This window comes from Anomaloglossus baeobatrachus, chromosome 10 (assembly GCF_048569485.1).
Source record: "Anomaloglossus baeobatrachus isolate aAnoBae1 chromosome 10, aAnoBae1.hap1, whole genome shotgun sequence".
In the NCBI taxonomy this organism is placed as follows: Eukaryota; Metazoa; Chordata; class Amphibia; order Anura; family Aromobatidae; genus Anomaloglossus; species Anomaloglossus baeobatrachus.
The window spans coordinates 140,475,142-140,496,739 of NC_134362.1; positions in this window are offsets into that span (position 1 = coordinate 140,475,142).

The window sequence follows — 21,598 nt, forward strand, 5'->3', positions numbered from 1 at the left end:
TCGTGTCCTTCCTATAATTTGATGCCTTTTTAGCGTCATAATCTCCTCTCGTCTCCCTTTTCTGTAATTCCTGTTTTTAACTTTATCGTTTGTGTTTTTCATGAGTGTTGTTTTTAATTGTTTTGTCATCTATATTTTTATCCTTGCACTACTGTGAGCAATGCCTTGCTCACCCTTGTAGTGATCTCTGACCTGATATTAATTATTGATACATTACTTTTTAGACCTATCCCTCCTTTATGCTGTTTTGGTGATTAATTGTTGTTTGGCTGGTCTACGACTTGGAATTCCGCCGGACATATCATACTTGGGATACCTGAAGAATCATCTTTCCATCCTCTTGTGGCGAAAATTTTACGATCTTCAAGCCCCGGTGGTCTTTTTCGCGTTCAAGATTCAGAAAAATCGAAGATTTATCTGCACGTCCTCATGTGGCTCTTTGAGTAATTTTAATTGTACCATTCTTCCATCTGTTCCCCATTTTTCATGTGGTATTATCTACCCGAGCTTTGGCACCTTTCAATTGTACAATAACAAGATTGTGATATGTATTGTGAACTACTTCAATTGCTCGGATTTATATTATTTCCCCAGGGCGTTCTTTGGCACCTGTCTGACACACATGCACACTCTGTCTCCGGGGATACGCGTCCCTCGGACCAGGTGGCTGGTGGGGACGGGGCTCAGGACGCAATGGGGGGGTTTTTTGGTCCCTCTTGGTTCTGTCGTCCTGATTGGGAATGGTGGGGCGTGGTTGTGGGGTTGACGCGTCCCCAGTAATCACGTGGGACCTTTCCATCAGGTATGGAGGCCAATGATGATATATATTTTTCCTTCTGGACCACCATTGATTGAATTGTGTAGCATTTAAGTCTCGGGAGATGTACGTTTTAGATCTCATGACTACTTCCGGTTCTATCTATAAATAGCGTCCTTAGTCACCATGTTAATTGGGTGGCATTTTCGTTAGCAGCACTGACCGTGTAGATTAGCTCTATATGGTATGATACATCATGAACATGTTTGTGGCTTTTGGTTATATTCCTATCGATCGGGACTGGTGAGGCGTGTCTGTGGGGCTGACGCGCCCACAGCGCTCATGTGGAATCTTCCCTCTGTATGGTAATCCGCACAAATCTTTTACTTGATTACTATTGGCTAACCTGCACGTCACTCATCCGGCGCTGGTGAGAAGCCATCCCAGGGACTTATGACGACTTCCTGTTATCATCAGGAAGTGCGTCCGTAGTTACCATACAGACCGGGCTGGAGCTCTGATAGCGATAATGCTTATCTGGTTTATGGCTTCTGGGCTTAAATACCTAGCGGCTTAATAGAGATTAGCCTGGACGCACCATGGATGATCAGATTGAACAGGTTTTAACCATCTTGAGGCATGGTGTTAATCAAAGCTTGTTGTCAAGGTGTGATAGGTCACTTCCGGTTTCTACGTCACTCCCAGCCACTCAGCTGTTTGATTCCACATTAGGAGGGGGATATATAGGAGGCATGTAGGTCATGGGGTTATTACCTCGGTTTTCCACCTTGATAAAGCTATCCTCGCGAAACGCGCGTCGGATGGAGACCTTTGGCTTCTCTTAGGGATATTTTTCTATTCTCATTGGGACTGCTTTTTTATCGTGGCTGCCTGCCCTGTATTGGCTTGTATTGCACTTCAGCACTTTAGGTAAGAGAATTTCCTTATCCTGCACACTTGTGTTACATGGTTATTGTATGGTATCTCCTATTCTGCTGTGCACTGGTATTTAGCAACAGCGTTGCCAGCAGGATCACCATGATTTCCTACCCACACCTGGTGGGAAACCATGGCTTTGATCTGACTATGCCTCATATCTTATAAAGCAGCCCCCCCCATTTCCTGAATATTCATACCAACTACCTGGACCTTCCCAGGCCTATAGCCACCTTCTATATAGATATCTACTAGTTAATCTTTTGATCCACAGGATAGGCTATTGAAACTGGTTTAGTCCTAATTATTTATATCCCTAGGAGTTATTGGTAGTGTACCATTTTAATTACAATCTTTTTCTTGTTGTGTATTCAATAAAAATCATGTACTTTTTGCACTTTACTCTTGTTCTCCTGTTTATTAATCTCCTAATGAGTAGTGCTGGCATCCTCCCTGCCTAATTTGGCAGGCTTGGTGCCCATTAATTAATGGCTCTTTATGTGAGTTATGTTTTGCATATAAGGAACATGTACAAGCTTTCCAAGCTTTAAAGCCGCCACCAGATTATGACCATTATCGCACACTACCATCCCTGGATGGAGATCCAAAGGCTCAAGCCACTCATCTGTCTGCTCAGTTATCGCTTTCAAAAGCTCAGGTGCCGTGTGCGATTTGTCACCGATACAAATGAGCTTCAGTAGAGCATGTTGACGCTTAGCCGAGGCAGTGCTGTAGAGATCCCAGCTGGGGATTGATATCGACGGTTGGACACTGGTGGATGTTGAGGAGCATGCACAGGAGCCAGATGAAGAGTATGAGGAGGAGGGAGTTGTTGCTGTGTAGGAGGCTACTGAAACTGTGATTGAAGTGGGCCCCGCTATTCTGGGTGTGGGAATTATATGGGATGTTGCCGGCTCAAACTCTATACCAGCCGCCACCAGGTTCACCCAGTGTGCCATCAGTGAGATGTAGCGTCCCTGTCCGCTTCTGTTTGTCCATGTGTCTGTGGTTAAGTGGACCTTTCCTGTTATGGCGTTGATGAGAGCCCGTTTGATGTTTACAGACACGTGATTGTGGAGCGCGGAAACGGCACAACGAGATAAATAGTGGCGGCTAGGCACAGAGTACCGATGTTCTAACACTGCGAAAAGGTCGCGGAAAGCCTCTGTTCCCACAAGCCGATACGGCAACATCTCAAGGGCTATCAATCGTGCAATGTGTGCAGTTATGGTGTCTGCCCTTGGGTGCGTAACAGGGTATTTTCACTTCTTTTCAAAGGTCTGTGGTAAGGACAACTGAACGGAACGCTGGGACATCAAAGCTGATGTTGTTGATGATTGAGTTTGGCCAACATCAGGTTGGGAGAAGGAGGCATCAGCGCCTCCTTCTTGCACACCAGTTTGGGAAGCAGGCAGCCCAGGAGAAGTGGCAGAGATTTGAGTCTGGAAATTGTGTTTTTCACCTAGAGCTGTCAACCACCTAGTGTGTGCTTGGCTAACATATGGTTTCTAATGCTGGAGGTGCCCAAGCTGGAAGTATTTTTGCCTCTGCTAAGCTTGGTCTGACAGATTTTACAAATGGCAGCCGTTTGGTCCGAAGGACTCTTGGAAAAAACTCCCACTCAATCGCACCATGGACCCTTGGATTCTGAGATGGTTGAGGTGGTTCATGGACCCTTGGACTCTGAGATGCCACAGTTGGTGGTGTCATGTGCACAGTTGATTGACCTCTGGCAGTGGTCGAAACCCTATGTCTTACAGCCTTTTTGTGGACTATGGGCACATGCTCCTCTGCACTGCTGCTCTCGCAATCCATGCCACCCGTCCATGTTGGATCAGTCACCTCATCATCGATCAGGTCGTCTTCAAATTCCTGAAGGTCAATATCTTCGGGAATGGAGGTTTCAGGCTGACCTGAGGGCATCTGTGTCTCATCATCCTCCAACACTTCCACCTGATTGCCCAGCATGTCATGGCCAACAAAATGGCTTTCTTCTGGCCTTGGGTGCTCAAAGATCTGTGCATCACTGCACACCACGCCCTCACCTGCGTTGGTTGTGTTGTGCAGTGAGAGGCAAGAAAACAGTTCCTGAGAGTAACCTGCTTTGGTGTCATATGTTTCCTTAGAATACTGGTGTTGTGAGAAAGGATGACCAGGCTGAGGATTCGATGGGCCAGTCTCTGGGCTACTCAAGTCTGTTTGTGTGGACCCTTGGAATTCGCTACTCGACAAGTAACTGGAGGCATTTTCCAAGCCAATCACAGTAACACTCAAGAGACCATGAATTTCTATAACAAGGGGGTGAATAAATCAAAGACCTTAAAGAAAAAACCCTAAAACATCAATTTTAATATATCCATTTAAAACAGAATCCCCACATGTAACAAAACACACAATAAGACAATGAATCGCCAAAGGTTTTCACTTGGCCACTGAAAGGAGATTCTTCTAACTCCACAAATTAAATGAGAATGGGAGAAGAGAGAAATCGGCTTGGTGGCCTAAGTGAGGCAGACACTCGTCCAAATAATTAATTAACATTAATGCCCATCATACATGTCTGATAAAGATATATATATATATATATATATATATATATATATATATATATATATACGTGTATCCTTCATTGGCAGTGCAACAAGGGTGTGGTCAATTAGTTACCTAGTCTGGCCCTACCTAGCCGCAGAGGTCGGCACCCTATATCCAGATGCCAATGGCGCCCCCGCTCAACGAAGACTCACCCTTCTTTCCCTCCGCTGTTCTCAAGTGCAGCTGGACTGGGAGAGCGGGAGTGCGGGGAAGTTGCACTGCGAAATAATCAAACAAAATCAGACACTCAGTATTTAAGGCAATACAATAATGTTAGAATGGTGTTCTGAATGGACCATGTAATTATATAGTATACCTCAAAGGACATTATCATTCAATAAATATGGTATCAAATTCAATACCAAATAGTGCTCCAATTTAATCCATGAAGTGCATTAACCAATTATTCATACAGAATGTCAGAGGATCGTTATCGTACCAACTAATCCTCAATCAGGATAGCAGGACCCTCCCATGGAGGACTAGAGGGAATAAATCCCCAGTTGTCCACAAATCACAGTGACACTCATAGAAATATACTTCAACCTGAATAGGCCAAAAGCAGTAAACAAGTCACCCCTCAAAATCATAAGGTCTAACATCAAAATATGCCCATATGGTAATGGAATCAAAAGGTTAGTGGGGAAAGAAATGCTTCACAGAAGATATAATGCATACACTTCACAGAAGGCAAATAAAATTGGAGCAACCAATGAGGATGAAAAAAGCATGGTCCAAGTAACCACATTAAGATATTATCAAGTACTCATCATTATCATAGTGATACTTAGCTTCCTTTAGAAGTCTAAACAGGGGTCCAATAACCCATCGTCCTGATTAACGTCCCACAGAAAGGCCCGACGCGTTTCTCCCCGATCGAGAGTCCCACCGGGGTTCATCAGGGGCACCCTAATAGGGCAAAGACCACTGGCCGCAATCTGCCAGGTGATCACTAAATCGCAGTCACCATAATAGCTGGACTTACGGGAAACAGCTTGTATTTCAAAAGATGGCTCCGAACGCCACCCATTCACGGCGTTCCCAGAAATGACGTTGCTAAACTGACGTCACTACTCATGGCTTGAGCGTGATTGCTCACCACTACAGTGCCATCTGTGTCCTATACATTGTGGAACGCAGCGTGCATTCCATGGACCACCACATGACCTCCGGATGCCACTCCTACCAGTCAGAACGTGCGCAACTAAGAGGAAGTGTAGCGCACTGGACTAGAAATGGCACCCCACACACCCGCGGACGGAAAACATCAGTTCCGCTTATACATTTGATCCAAATGGAACTTATGGCTAGCCGTGCAGATATACTGACAGAATATAATGAAGGCCAGTATATCACATACTGTTAGGTCTCATCTGCTCATTGCCTATTAATGTATATAGCCAACCAGAGAATACAGATTATGATTGGCTAAAAAGAGCTATCGCAACAATCACAACAGATCACAGATAAAAAATGATCACCCATCTTTATATAATTTTGTACCCAAAAAGTCCTATAACCCAATATGATTACTAAAGAAGGGGGATATTTCTGAAAACCTAAATACAAGGCCAAACAATGTGTTTGCCTATGGAAAAAATGTTTGTGATAATTTTGTCACAAAAGAAAGACGCTCGTGGTAAACACCAATAACAAGCATAAGCTGGCTAAACTCAAGAACAATTACTCGCAAGAATAATATACAAGGCTCAGTGCCCACAATGGGGAGCCCCGGACCAGGGCAAAGGAGAAAGGGGGAGGGGGGGGAAGTGTCGGGGAGAAGGGAAACTGGTTAGATAAAACTAGAGAAGACCAATTGCTCATTAAGACCACCCGGACTCACAGATTCCATCCAAAATATCCACCGCGTCTCCCTCTGCAGCAAACTCCTATCCCAATCACCCAGACGTACAGGCAATGGAATGATCTCAATGACCCTAAACGAGATGGAGTTCAGATCTCCATTATGGCAACTATTCACATGGCGGGCTATGGGGGTATCGCGTTTATTTCTAATATCGCCAAGATGTTCACCTATCCTAATCTTTAGTTGTCTCTTTGTTTTCCCCACATAGTCTTTTGGACATCTACATGTGCAGAGATAGATTACACCCTCAGTTTTGCAACTAGCAAAATTGCGATTTTTGTACACTCGTCCAGTACATGAACTCCTAAAGTCCTTGGAGGGAAAAACAAACTTACAATAAATACAAGATCCACATCTAAAGGTGCCAACCTCTCTGCGGTCCAGCCATATTCCACTCCTGTTGGGTGGTGAATAGAAGCTATGGACAAGTTGGTCCTTCAAAGTTCTCCCTCTTTTGTATGTAATTGAGGGATGGCTACAGATAGCATTGCCAATATCAGGGTCACTTTTTAGAATGTCCCAATGTCTCCTTAAGATCATCATTATTTTTTCGTTTTGATCATCATACATGCCTATGAGTCTTGTCACGTTATTCTCATCATGTTTTGGGGCCGTAACCAGAAGATTATTTCTGCTTTTATACAGAGCATTTTGATATGCCCGGTCAATTACGGCTGCCGGATATCCACGCTCTCTAAATCTCCCTTTCAAACTCCCTGCCTGTCTGTCAAACTCAGTAGTTGTTGAACAGTTCCTACGTAATCTCAAAAACTGTCCTTTGGGAATCCCGGCCCTAAGACTCCTAGGGTGGTAGCTCTCCCAATCAAGGAGACTGTTGGTAGCATTTGGTTTCCTAAAAATAGAGGTACTTAACTTGCCATCCAAGTCCTTAGTTAGCATCACATCCAAGAACGGAATGTTGTTACCGCCAACTTCAAAGGTAAACCTAAGTCCCAAGTTGTTATCATTAAGATGATAAATAAATCGCTTGAAGGAGTCAACCAAACCGGACCACACCACCAAGATGTCATCGATGCAGCGCCCCCAGAAACGAATCTGGGGGCACCACACCGACTCATCCCCAACAAACACTACAGTATCCTCCCACCAACCCAGAAGCAGGTTTGCGTAAGTGGGAGCACAAGGGCTCCCCATCGCAGTGCCCCTGAGTTGGTGGTAGTATTTAGAGTTAAAGATAAAGTAGGTGTGTGTCAAGATAAACCTGATTAGTCGGAACATGAACTGATTATGCGCAGACATGGAGGTACCACGCATATTCAAGAAGTGTTCCACTGCTTTTAAACCAATGTCGTGTGGAATGCAATTGTACAAAGATTCGACATCTATTGACACTAAGATGTCACCCGGCTCAACAGTCAAGTCCTCAATTTTGCCCAGTAGATCAAGGGTGTCCCTCAAATATGAGGGCAAAGCAATAACAAAAGGACGCAAGATCTCATCCACATAAGTACTACATTGTTGACACAAGGCATCAACCCCTGACACAATAGGGCGACCTTTCAGGGGATTCACACCCTTGTGCACCTTCGGAAGCGTATAAAAGGTCGCCACCATTGGACATTTTGGAAGTAGGAAATTGAATTCTTCTACAGAGATTAGCCTGAGAGTTTTGTCTTACAGCCTTTTTGTGGACTATGGGCACATGCTCCTCTGCACTGCTGCTCTAGAAATCCATGCCACCCGTCCATGTTGGATCAGTCACCTCATCATCGACCAGGTCGTCTTCAAATTCCTGAAGGTCAATATCTTCGGGAATGGAGGTTTCAGGCTGAGCTGAGGGCATCTGTGTCTCATCATCCTCCAACACTTCCACTGATTGCCCAGCATGTCATGGCCAACAAAATGGCTTTCTTCTGGCCTTGGGTGCTCAAAGATCTGTGCATCACTGCACACCACGGCCTCACCTGCGTTGGTGGTGTTGTGCAGTGAGAGGCAAGAAAACAGTTCCTCAGAGTAACCTGCTTTGGTGTCATATGTTTCCTCAGAATACTGGTGTTGTGAGGAAGTGTTACGAACCGGCGCTGCTATAGCCGCAAGCAGCCTGCTGTAGTTCCTGTTGCGCCCAGGCGCCGGCTGCCGTTCTTGGCCGTGCCTCGGGTCATCCGGCTGTTCCTTCCACCACGTCTAAGTGTGGAGAGGCGTCTAGTGCGCATGCGTGCGCCGATTTACCCCAGCCAGAGTTTAAGCCCGGTGTTTTGCCTAGTGAGCATGCTCAGCCTGATTGTGTTATGTCTGAGACTAAGTCCTCAGTTCAGGCTACTGAGCATGCTCCCACAATTAACCCTAACAGCCTCTTTGCACAGGTACTTGGACTTCGTGCTGTGTCTAAGTGCTGGGATGTGCCTACTGAGCATGCTCAAACTGATAGTCTGCTTTCTGAGCCTGTTGCTCAGGCTACTGGGCATGCTCAGGCACTTAGTGCACTAGAGGCTAGGTCCGGTAAGGACCTCACTGAGCATGTCCGTGAGGTGGCAGACCCTGATAGGGCAGAGGGTGTCAGGTGTCCTGATGACGTGGCAACTCCGGACTGGCTCGCAGAGGCCCGCCCCTATGATCTGGCACCTCAGTATTGGTCGTCAGACGATGACTGGTGAAGTGTTTGGGGCATGGCTGCCATGAGGTCATCAATGACGTGGCGGTTCCGGATAGGTCGCATGTGACGTCACTGATGACATGGCACTCTGCTATTGGACCTTGGTGGTTCACCCTGGGTTTGGGGCGGACCCAGGTTATAAAAGGGGCTGGAACCAACATGGAGGTGCGCAGTCTTCACTTTTGCTCAGTCAGAGCACACCTCCATGTTAGAGCCTAATTGCGGCATAAGCCTATGTTGGGAAGCGGTAGGTAGGGTTAGGCGAACGGTGCCTGTCACGCCAAGATTCGTGGCTCGGCACATCAGGGTCAGGCGCCGTGCTTCCCTCCTGCCGTTCCAGTCTTGCTATTGCAGCCCAGTGGCGTTAACTGGGCTGCGGCTGCTGTGCTTCCTGTCCGATTGTGCCCCCTATGCACACGGACAACGCACCTGCTGCGCCACCTGTCCGATTGTGCCTCCTACGCACACGGACAACGCACCTGCTGCGCCACCTGTCCGATTGTGCCCCCTACGCACACGGACAACGCACCTGCTGCGCCACCTGTCCGGTTGTGCCCCCTACGCGCACGGACAGCGTACCCCAGGACCCCTGTGGAGTTAACAGGGTGTTCCTTATCCTCCTCGGCTTCCCGGTCAACGCTACTGGTGTACCCATCTGGCCTGACGTGTCCTACACACACGTGGCCAGTCGAGAGGTGGCCAGAAACGCTAATCGGAGGACCGCTCGGCCTGACGTGTCCTACACACGTGGCCGACAGGGCGCTTTCGTGGCAGTCTTCCGGTCAACGCTACCTGGTTACCACCCGGCCTGACGTGTTTCCTGCACACGTGGTTGGTGTAGCGCTATGTGCACCAAAACGCTAATCGGGTTGTCGTCCGGTCTGACGTGTCCCAACACACGTGACCAGTTCCCAGAGTTCCTGGGTTATCTCAGAGCCATCCAGCTCTATAGTCTCCGCCTAACCCTCAGGTGCCAGCAGCTCCTTTGTCATCTGGAGCACGGTTGGCCCCGACTGGCGATTAGGATATATACCCCCTGGTCCTAATCTGCCGGTCCCCCCGTAACAGTAAGACTGCGCCAGGGTCTGGCTGGCATGGCGGAGATGGAGCAGCTACGTCAGTTCTTGCTGCAGCTTGATGCTAGAGTGAGGTCTCTGGAGAAGTCTGCTCTTGCTGCTGATATGGATGATGTGGTGGCTCAAGCGGCTGCAATGGTGTCAGTCACCAAGCCTACTCCAACCCTCCCTCACCTCTCGCTGCCCAACAAGTTTACGGGGAACAGCAAGGCTTGTAGGGGATTCGTGAACCAGTGCTCAGTCCATCTAGAGCTGTTGGCTGCACGGTTTCCTACAGAGAGGTCGAAGGTGGGGTTTATCATCTCCTTGCTCCCTGATAGAGCACTGGAGTGGGCTACACCATTGTGGGAGAGGAATGACCCCGTAGTACAGGACTCTAAGGAGTTTTTGGAGTCCTTGCGACAAGTGTTCCTGGGGCCTCTGGTCACTCATGACTCGGCCCTACAGCTACTGACTTTGGAGCAGGGGCGTACCTCCTCAAGTCAATATGCTGTGAGTTTCAGGACACTTGCTGCAGAACTGGGGTGGTCAGAGAGGACTCTCATTCCACTGTTCTGGAGGGGATTAGCCTCGCACGTGAAGGACGCATTAGCGTCGCGTGAGGTACCAGCTACCCTTGAGGGCCTCATGACTCTGGCTACCCGCATTGACCTGCGGACCTCCGAATGTCAGCTGGAGCGCAGGTCAGAGGGTCGTTCAGGCACTGTAGTGGTCTCTCCTACTGCACCTCCCTTAGAGGACATCTCTGTCCCTATGGACATTGCTAGGGTTGGTGTTGCTAGGTCTTCGAGTCGCAAGGGCATTTCCTGTTTCGCTTGTGGGCAGTATGGTCATTATGCCAACCGTTGCCCAAAGCGTCAGGGTAAGCGACCGCGATTGGTGACCATAGCTGAAGGTAGACTGGACTCTGCGTCATCCATTAGGGTGACGTTTCCCGCGTCCATTTCCTTTAAGGGGTCAACATGGTCCACAAGGGCAAGTGTGGACACAGGTGCTGGGGATAGTTTCATCTCCTCCTCTTTTGCCCGGCGGCATGCCATCCCACTGGTGCAAATGCCAAGGCCAGTGAGAGTCCGTGTATTGGATGGGTCCTTGTTGCCCAAGGTAATTCACCAGCGGACAGTGCCCATTACCCTTGCCATGTCATCTGGGCATAGGGAGACCATTTCATTTCTGGTTCTCCCTAAGGGTGCAGATGATATTCTGCTGGGTATTCCTTGGTTGAAGCAACATTCCCCACATATCGACTGGTCGTCTGGGGTGATTACGCAGTGGAGCGAGTCTTGTAGCTCCCACTACATGTCTCCATCTTCCGCCCGTCGCTCAGTGGTATCTGTGGCGACTATAGACCATTCAAGTGGGAGGGCCGCTAGAGGGGGGGGTACTGTTACGAACCGGCGCCGCCATAGCCGCAAGCAGCCTGCTGCGGTTCCTGTTGCGCCCAGGCGCCGGCTGCTTTTCTTGGCCGTGCCTCGGGTCGTCCAGTTGGCTGTTCCTTCCACCACGTCTAAGTGTGGAGAGGCGTCTAGTGCGCATGCGTGCGCCGATTTACCCCAGCCAGAGTTTAAGCCCGGTGTTTTGCCTAGTGAGCATGCTCAGCCTGATTGTGTTATGTCTGAGACTAAGTCCTCAGTTCAGGCTACTGAGCATGGTCCCACAATTAACCCTAACAGCCTCTTTGCACAGGTACTTGGACTTCGTACTGTGTCTAAGTGCTGGGATGTGCCTACTGAGCATGCTCAAACTGATAGTCTGCTTTCTGAGCCTGTTGCTCAGGCTACTGGGCATACTCAGGCACTTAGTGCACCAGAGGCTAGGTCCAGTAAGGACCTCACTGAGCATGTCCGTGAGGTGGCAGGCCCTGATAGGGCAGAGGGTGTCAGGTGTCCTGATGACGTGGCAACTCCGGACTGGCTCGCAGAGGCCCGCCCTATGATCTGGCACCTCAGTATTGGTCGTCAGACGATGACTGGTGAAGTGTTTGGGGCGTGGCTGCCATGAGGTCATCAATGACGTGGCGGTTCCGGATAGGTCGCATGTGATGTCACTGATGACATGGCACTCTGCTATTAGACCTTGGTGGTTCACCCTGGGTTTGGGGCGGACCCAGGTTATAAAAGGGGCTGGAGACAACATGGAGGTGCGCAGTCTTCACTTTTGCTCAGTCAGAGCACACCTCCATGTTAGAGCCTCATTGCGGCATAAGCCTATGTTGGGAAGCGGTAGGTAGGGTTAGGCGAACGGTGCCTGTCACGCCAAGATTCGTGGCTCGGCACATCAGGGTCAGGCGCCGTGCTTCCCTCCTGCCGTTCCAGTCTTGCTATTGCAGCCCAGTGGCTTTAACTGGGCTGCGGCTGCTGTGCTTCCTGTCCGATTGTGCCCCCTACGCACACGGACAACGCACCTGCTGCGCCACCTGTCCGATTGTGCCTCCTACGCACACGGACAACGCATCTGCTGCGCCACCTGTCCGATTGTGCCCCCTACGCACACGGACAACGCACCTGCTGCGCCACCTGTCCGGTTGTGCCCCCTACGCGCACGGACAGCGTACCCCAGGACCCCTGTGGAGTTAACAGGGTATTCCTTATCCTCCTCGACTTCCCGGTCAACGCTACTGGTGTACCCATCTGGCCTGACGTGTCCTACACACACGTGGCCAGTCGAGAGGTGGCCAGAAACGCTAATCTGAGGACCGCTCGGCCTGACGTGTCCTACACACGTGGCCGACAGGGCGCTTTCGTGGCGGTCTTCCGGTCAACGCTACCTGGTTACCACCCGGCCTGACGTGTTTCCTGCACACGTGGTTGGTGTAGCGCTAGGTGCACCAAAATGCTAATCGGGTTGTCGTCCGGTCTGACGTGTCCCAACACACGTGACCGGTTCCCAGAGTTCCTGGGTTATCTCAGAGCCATCCAGCTCTATAGTCTCCGCCTAACCCTCAGATGCCAGCAGCTCCTTTGTCATCTGGAGCACGGTGGGCCCCGACTGGCGATTAGGATACAGTTAGGTCCAGAAATATTTGGACAGTGACACAATTTTCGCGAGTTGGGCTCTGCATGCCACCACATTGGATTAGAAATGAAACCTCTACAACAGAATTCAAGTGCAGATTGTAACGTTTAATTTGAAGGTTTGAACAAAAATATCTGATAGAAATTGTAGGAATTGTACACATTTCTTTACAAACACTTCACATTTTAGGAGGTCAAAAGTAATTGGACAAATAAACCAAACCCAAAAAAAAAAATTTTTATTTTCAATATTTTGTTGCGAATCCTTTGGAGGCAATCACTGCCTTAAGTCTGGAACCCATGGACATCACCAAACGCTGGGTTTCCTCCTTCTTAATGCTTTGCCAGGCCTTTACAGCCGCAGCCTTCAGGTCTTGCTTGTTTGTGGGTCTTTCTGTCTTAAGTCTGGATTTGAGCAAGTGAAATGCATGCTCAATTGGGTTAAGATCTGGTGATTGACTTGGCCATTGCAGAATGTTCCACTTTTTAGAACTCATGAACTCCTGGGTAGCTTTGGCTGTATGCTTGGGGTCATTGTCCATCTGTACTTTGAAGCGCCGTCCGATCAACTTTGCGGCATTTGGCTGAATCTGGGCTGAAAGTATATCCCGGTACACTTCAGAATTCATCCGGCTACTCTTGTCTGCTGTTATGTCATCAATAAACACAAGTGACCCAGTGCCATTGAAAGCCATGCATGCCCATGCCATCACGTTGCCTCCACCATGTTTTACAGAGGATGTGGTGTGCCTTGGATCATGTGCCGTTCCCTTTCTTCTCCAAACTTTTTTCTTCCCATCATTCTGGTACAGGTTGATCTTTGTCTCATCTGTCCATGGAATACTTTTCCAGAACTGAGCTGGCTTCATGAGGTGTTTTTCAGCAAATTTAACTCTGGCCTGTCTATTTTTGGAATTGATGAATGGTTTGCATCTAGATGTGAACCCTTTGTATTTACTTTCATGGAGTCTTCTCTTTACTGTTGACTTAGAGACAGATACACCTACTTCACTGTGAGTGTTCTGGACTTCAGTTGATGTTGTGAACGAGTTCTTCTTCACCAAAGAAAGTATGCGGCGATCATCCACCACTGTTGTCATCCGTGGACGCCCAAGCCTTTTTGAGTTCCCAAGCTCACCAGTCAATTCCTTTTTTCTCAGAATGTACCCGACTGTTGATTTTGCTACTCCAAGCATGTCTGCTATCTCTCTGATGGATTTTTTCTTTTTTTTCAGCCTCAGGATGTTCTGCTTCACCTCAATTGAGAGTTCCTTAGACCGCATGTTGTCTGGTCACAGCAACAGCTTCCAAATGCAAAACCACACACCTGTAATCAACCCCAGACCTTTTAACTACTTCATTGATTACAGGTTAACAAGGGAGACGCCTTCAGAGTTAATTGCAGCCCTTAGAGTCCCTTGTCCAATTACTTTTGGTCCCTTGAAAAAGAGGAGGCTATGCATTACAGAGCTATGATTCCTAAACCCTTTCTCCGATTTGGATGTGAAAACTCTCATATTGCAGCTGGGAGTGTGCACTTTCAGCCCATATTATATATAAATTGTATTTCTAAACATGTTTTTTGTAAACAGCTAAAATAACAAAACTTGTGTCACTGTCCAAATATTTCTGAACCTAACTGTATATACCCCCTGGTCCTAATCTGCCGGTCCCCCCGTAACAGGAAGGATGACCAGGCTGAGGATTCGATGGGCCAGCCTCTGGGCTACTCAAGTCTGTTTGTGTGGACCCTTGGAATTTGCTACTCGACAAGTAACTGGAGGCATTTTCCAAGGTAATCACAGTAACACCACAACAAAGATGGCTGCGGTGTTACTGTGAGGGCAAGCAATGTCAGATGTGTTCATTGGCTGGAAAAAGGCACCAGGAAGTCCAAAAACGAAAATTAAAGTATCAGAGCGAATACTATATTAGCCGTCGGATAGCGAATAGTGGCAAAAATATTTGCTCATTCTATTTATTAACTTTCCCTCTGTAAATAAACTCCTTTTTAAAGCGACCCCCAGGGTCATTGAACCGGGCAACGGCCACCCATTGACACATCCCAGAAGTACACTGCCTGGAACCGAGTATCCCATAGCCCTGGGCGGCACCTATAGGCCCCTGCAACCATGGGCGTACATAGAAATTATGGGACCCCACAGCAGAAGTGCTACTTAGGGCCCCCAAAAAACAAAAATTTGGCACGATCACAGAAGAGCAAATCTCGCAACTTTGCAGTCCATACAAAGTAAGCCACTTAGTGTTGTTCTACCCCTTTTATGGCCTCCATAAAGTATGATGCCAACAAAAGTGCCCAACAAACACAGTATGATACACCACATTGAATTCCACCATCGCACCGTCCACACATACAGTTTGATGACAACATAGTACTCCCCTCTGCAAAGTATGATATCCCCACAGTGACCCCAATACAGTTTAATGGCCCCAACACTATCCTCTCAAACAGTAAGGCCCCCACAGCCCTCCACACAATATGATGACTCCCATAGAAGCCTCCACACAGTATATTGGCACTCCATACAGTATAATGTTCCTTCACATGGTATGATAGTTTCCACACAACATAATAGTTCCCACACAGTCTAATAGCCTCCAAAACATTATAATGACCTCTGACACATGCCCCACTAGCCCTCCAAAAAGTGTAATGGCATGACATAGGCCTTTAAACAATATAATTGATCTCACATAACCATCCATACAGTATAATGCCTTTCCTCCACAGCCCTCCAAACGATATAATGGCCCCAACATACTCCTCAAAATAGTATATTGGCCCCCACATAGCCATCCAAACAGTATAAAGGTCCCATATATACAGTAGCCCATTAAACAGTAAAATTTGCAAACAACCCTCCAAGTTGTGTAATGGCCCCCACATACCCCTCCAAACAGTATAATTGAGAAAAAAAATCCACAAAGGGAGAGATCCAGAACTTTTAAAAGGATAGACTTTATTCCATTAGTTAAAAAACATTAGAAAAATGGAGACAGATATAGAGACGATTCACCATGGCGTTGGTTTACGTATTTCAGGGCTAAATGCTCCTTGATCATAACCTAAAGATACATGGTATAAAAAAGGAACTTGGCACTCCAAAATGTATGTAAGGAATTATAACATGTGCATTGCACTGATCTGTGAGGCCTCCAACGGTGGGTAAGACGCTTTACTACACTGTACCTTCATATATCTACAGCATTTTCCTTTTATTTCTTCTTTCGATTATAACTATGTTCCACTACAGTCATGCTTTTACATTACCCAGTATGTACTAAACTCTACAGGCAATGTGACCACATGAGACATGAGATATACCTCATATTCCATTGTTTAGTTCAATTACTTTTATTATTTCACTAAATTTCTAAGTGGCTTATATTACACTCTTTATTGCTTTGTATTGTGATATATAGTCCACATGATATTACATTATATATGCCACCAGATACTTCTAAATTATATACATGCAGTGTCAGACTGGGGTGGTAGAGGCCCACCAGTAATATTGACTCTGGGATTGAGTTACTGATCAACTACATGCCAATGTTACATTCACAAATTTGCCTTTGCTTCTGGGGTAGTTTGTAAAATGAAGGATGAGAAGCTTTCTTTGTTAGTATAAAGTGAAAGAAGTGTATTGCTGGTAACCCGAGGAAGGCTGGTCCTCACCGCTGGTCCCCTTAGTCCCAGTGCCGGTTTGGTAACCTGGAGGCTTCTTTCCGCTGCACCTGTCTCCGGTTGGTGGGTCCCTGTGGCTTGAAGCATCTGGGGGTCCCCTCCTGGTTCTCATTCAGTCTTCAGGCCGCTTTACACGCTGCAATATCGTTACCGATATTGCTAGCGTGCGTACCCGCCCCCGTCGGTTGTGTGTCACGGGCAAATCGCTGCCAGTGGCGCACAAAATCGCTCGGACCCGTCACTCTACTTACCTGCCTAGCGACGTTGCTGTGACCGGCGAACCGCCTCCTTTGTAAGGGGGCGGTTCGTTCGGCGTCACAGCGACGTCACTAAGCGGCCGCCCAATAGAAGCAGTTGGGGCGGAGATGAGCGGGACGAACATCCCGCCCACCTCCTTCCTTCCTCATTGCGGGCAGCCGCAGGTACGATGTGGTTCCTCGTTCCTGCGGTGTCATACATAGCGATGTGTACTGCCGCAGGAACGACGAACAACCTGCGTCCTGCAACAGCAACGATATTTGGGAACTGGACAGCGTGTCAACGATCAACGATAAGGTGAGTATTTTTGATCGTTAGCGGTCGCTCGTCCGTGTCACATGCAACGACGTCGCTAACAAGAACGAATGTGCGTCACGAATTCCGTGACCCCCAATGACATCGCGTTAGCCTTTAGTCTGTATAACAGGTAGATTGAACCCTGTGGGGATGGTTTCTCTGGTCCTGTTCCCTGGTTCTCCTGTTGCTACGGTGTCCCAAACTTTAGAAAACCAAAAACCAGGGACCCAAAGCAGATCTCATAACACGTATAGAGACAACAACTCCCAAGAATATAATAGAAACCAAGCAATGAAGTCTTTAACTTTGCCAATAAACAATAAAGAAGCAATATCCAAAGAAGCAAGTAATAAATGCCATATAAATTTATTGTAAAATTAGCTTCAGGACAATAAATATCAAACAATACATAACGTGGATGGGTAAGGTGCAGAGGGGCAAGGAAAGACCCCACATGCCCCTGGGAGATTGTCAAAAGTAAATATGGTGAGCCAAACTGATTGTAGGCAGCAGAGTATTAAAAGTGCAAGGGTTAAAAAACTCACTCAAGCAATCAAATATGCTAAACAAGCAGCTACCGGTAAACCACTCACCCATGTTAATGTGGTACAATACCAGGGTTGCACGTGGGGACCCGCGTCCCGACACGTGTTTCACGTCTCTTACGCTTCTTTGGGGGACAGATAAAAAGTGTGAAAATGTGCAAACCTTCTAACTGTCCCGGCTAGTCCCCGACACGCCTAGTCATTATTGCGCACAGCCTCTGTTCCAGGCACAGCGGCATTCAGCTACCCGGCGTCCACAGTGCAGACCGGATGGAAGAAAACTTCTTGTGATGTCACTGAGTAAATCCGGATTGCCGTTGTTAAGGACGCCGATGTAACCATGTAACCATGCTTGAAACACGGACACGCCCGGCTGTGCGTCAGGGGCGAGGACCTCCCACATCCCGGATTCTAAAGTGGCCAAACTTATAATAAGCGCCACCAGTGGCACATGTAGTCCGACCTATACTTCCCTGTTAGAACATTGACAGCCATAACGGCGAGCAGGAATACTATTGAAATAAACAAATGTATTAACCCCGATCCAAAAACACCCATACCTCGTTACTCAAAACAAGGGAAGAAAAAGCAAAGAAACTCCATACAACAGCTCTGAGACGTGAACATAAATACAGAATTGGACTTGTGGCGCCCTGGACAAGCCAGGACGTCACAGGTACTGCAACAACACACCCCACACCCCGGCTAGGCACATCAAAGTCAGACAAAAATCCTTGTTGCCTCCCTCCAGGGGCTGATGTCCACACCAGGGGGTGGAGCCAGTCGGTTGACCCCACCCACCGAGGAGTTCACAGTCCTGGAGGCGGGAAAAGGAAGGGAGAGTAGAGAAGTTCAGTTTTGAGAGTTGAAGAGTGAAGTGGTAGAGGAGCATACTGACGTGTCCGGGTGCGTGGCCCGGGCACATACAGCAAGGTTGGCAGACGGTGGTGACCGTCTGCAGGAGAAGCTGATTGAACCGTAAGGACCGGGGACGGGCGGTGGCCCGCCGGTACCGGATCGGGGAGCGAAGAGAAGCCAGCACCATTCGGCAGGGCCTACGGACCCCGACCAGGCTTGGAGTCGCCGTAAAATCGGTCAAATCCGTTAGCGAAGGGAACCTCCAGGGTTTCCCAGCAGTCAAGACCCGATTGAAGGTAACCGCTCAAACCGTGAAGGGAAATACAGTCACCGCCAAGGCTACAGTTCCCAGGGCCAGAGCCTGTGGGCAAAAGGGGCTCCCTCAGCATCCATCCAAGCTGGGGAGCGGGTTACCGGTGGGAAGTCACCAGAACAGAGAACATAACACAGGTGCAGGGAAAGGCAGTCACCGCCAACCTACCGGGAGAAGAACCACCGCAGCCGTCTGTGGGACCCGTCCATCCAGCCGTTTGTTTTACCGGAGACTGTGCATTCATCATTGGCTTAGGGAGTACCACTGTACCGTGCAGCACCGCGCTGCCGCCGCGACCCTGCACCTCACCAGGCCCCGTAACCCACTTGCCATTCCTCCCTCACCGGGCCCCGGGACAACCAACCCCCCTACCCATGGAGGGGAAAAACAACATCGAAACTGCTCCCTGTCATCGCTCCCGGGATCCCCGTCCAGAGCAGCGGTGGTGTCACAACCTCACCACAACCGTGGGTGGCGTCACGGACAATAAATCCCCAAAACCATTCCCCTTTTCACTCACGGGCGAGGAGCGCCGCTCGAGTCCCCGGATCCGGCCCACCGCTCGAGCCACCGAGCAGCAAGCGAAGCAGCAGCAGTGCCGGACCCGAGCGTGGTGAGTAGAGTTGAGCGCGGTTCGTGGTTCGTGGTTCTCCAGTTCTAGGCTCGAGTGATTTTTGGGCTGTTCGAGATCGAACTAGAACTCGAGCTTTTTGCTAAAAGCTCGATAGTTCTAGATACGTTCGAGAACGGTTCTAGCAGAAAAAAGCAGGGCTTTTTACAGCTACAGTGAGCAGGAGCCATCGCTGGCAGCCTGCCACAAGCTGGTAACCAAGATAAACATCGGGTATCCAAGCAAAGCGCTTTGGTTAGTAACCCGATGTTTATCTTAGTTACGTGCAGGAAGCCCACACTTTCCCGCTCAGCTCGCTCCACCCCCTCCTGCCCGCGGCATGTACACAAACATACACATACACAAACACACACACACACACATCCACACCCCCCCCCCACCCCCCCGCCCGCCCGCCCGCTCGCTCGCTCGCTCGCTCGGCTTACCTCCGGTGATGAAGTCCCGCCATCCCGACCTCAGCGCTGTCACTGTCCTCCATGGCCGCCGCTTGTCACATCACCTATCGCTTCCGACCCGAGACTGACACTGGCGGTGACGTCACGGACCTCTCGCGATACTTGATGTGAAGGCGCCGGTCATTGACCTCAGTGACAGGGGCTGTCAGTGTGCTGGAGATCAGCGCAGGTAATGTACCTCACTGACAGCAGCACTTGTCACCCCCCTGCAGTGACCTGGGCTGACCCATTGATGTTAGCTCAGGTCACTGCACTGCTCTCCCAGCCAATGGGGAACATCCTGCTCTTCATTGACTGGGACAGTGTGCATCGTCATGGCAACCCCTTGGATTACACCAGACCTGGATTTGTTTTTCAATCTAATAAATTGGTTAAAGAGGGAATGTTTTGGGGAGTGTTTTTTCAAATAAAAATGTGTTTGTCGTGTATTTTTTTTTTATTACTGACTGGGTTGGTGATGTCGGGTATCTGATAGACGCCTGACCTCACCAACCCCAGGGCTTGATGCCAGGTGACATTACACATCTGGTATTAACCCCAAATATTACCCCGTTTGCCACCGCACCAGGGCGCGGGATGAGCTGGGGCGAAGCACCAGGATTGGCGCATCTAATGGATGCGCCACTTCTGGGGCGGCTGCGGCCTGCTATTTTTAGGCTGGGGAGATTCCAATAACCATGGACCTCCCTAGTCTGAGAATATCAGGCCCCAGCTGTCTGCTTTACCTTGGCTGGTGATCCAATTTTGGGGGACCCCTACGTGTTTTTTTTTTTAATTATTTATTTAATTTAAAATAACAGCGTGGGGTGCCCTCAGTTTTGGATTACCAGCCAAGGTGAGGTTGCCAGCTGTGGTCTGCAGACTGAAGCCGTCTGCTTTACCCTAGCTGGCTACAAAACTAGGGGGAACCCTATGTCATTTTTTTTTCATTTTTTTGGCTAAATACAAAGCTAAGCACCCCTTAGTGCCACATGAAAGGTACCAAAGGGTGTTCCACTTTTTCTCCATTTTTTTCTCCACTTTCTCTCCACTTTTTCTCCACTTTTTCTCCATTTTTTTCTCCACTTATTCTCCACTTTTTCTCCTCTTATTCTCCACTTTTTCTCCACTTTTTCTCCACTTTTTCTCCTCTTATTCTCCACTTTTTCTCCACTTTTTCTCCACTTTTTCTCCATTTTTTTCTCCACTTTCTCCACTTTTTCTCCACTTTTTTCTCCACTTTTTCTCCTCTTATGCTCCACTTTTTCTCCTCTTAATCTCCACTTTTTCTCCACTTTTTCTCCACTTTTTCTCCACTTTTTCTCCACTTTTTTCTCCACTTTTTCTCCTCTTATGCTCCACTTTTTCTCCACTTTTTCTCCACTTTTTCTCCACTTTTTCTCCACTTTTTCTCCACTTTTTCTCCTCTTAATCTCCACTTTTTCTCCTCTTATGCTCCACTTTTTCTCCACTTTTTCTCCACTTTTTCTCCACGTTTTCTCCACTTTTTTCTCCACTTTTTCTCCTCTTATGCTCCACTTTTTCTCCACTTTTTCTCCACTTTTTCTCCACTTTTTCTCCACGTTTTCTCCACGTTTTCTCCACTTTTTTCTCCACTTTTTCTCCTCTTATGCTCCACTTTTTCTCCACTTTTTCTCCTCTTAATCTCCACTTTTTCTCCACGTTTTCTCCACTTT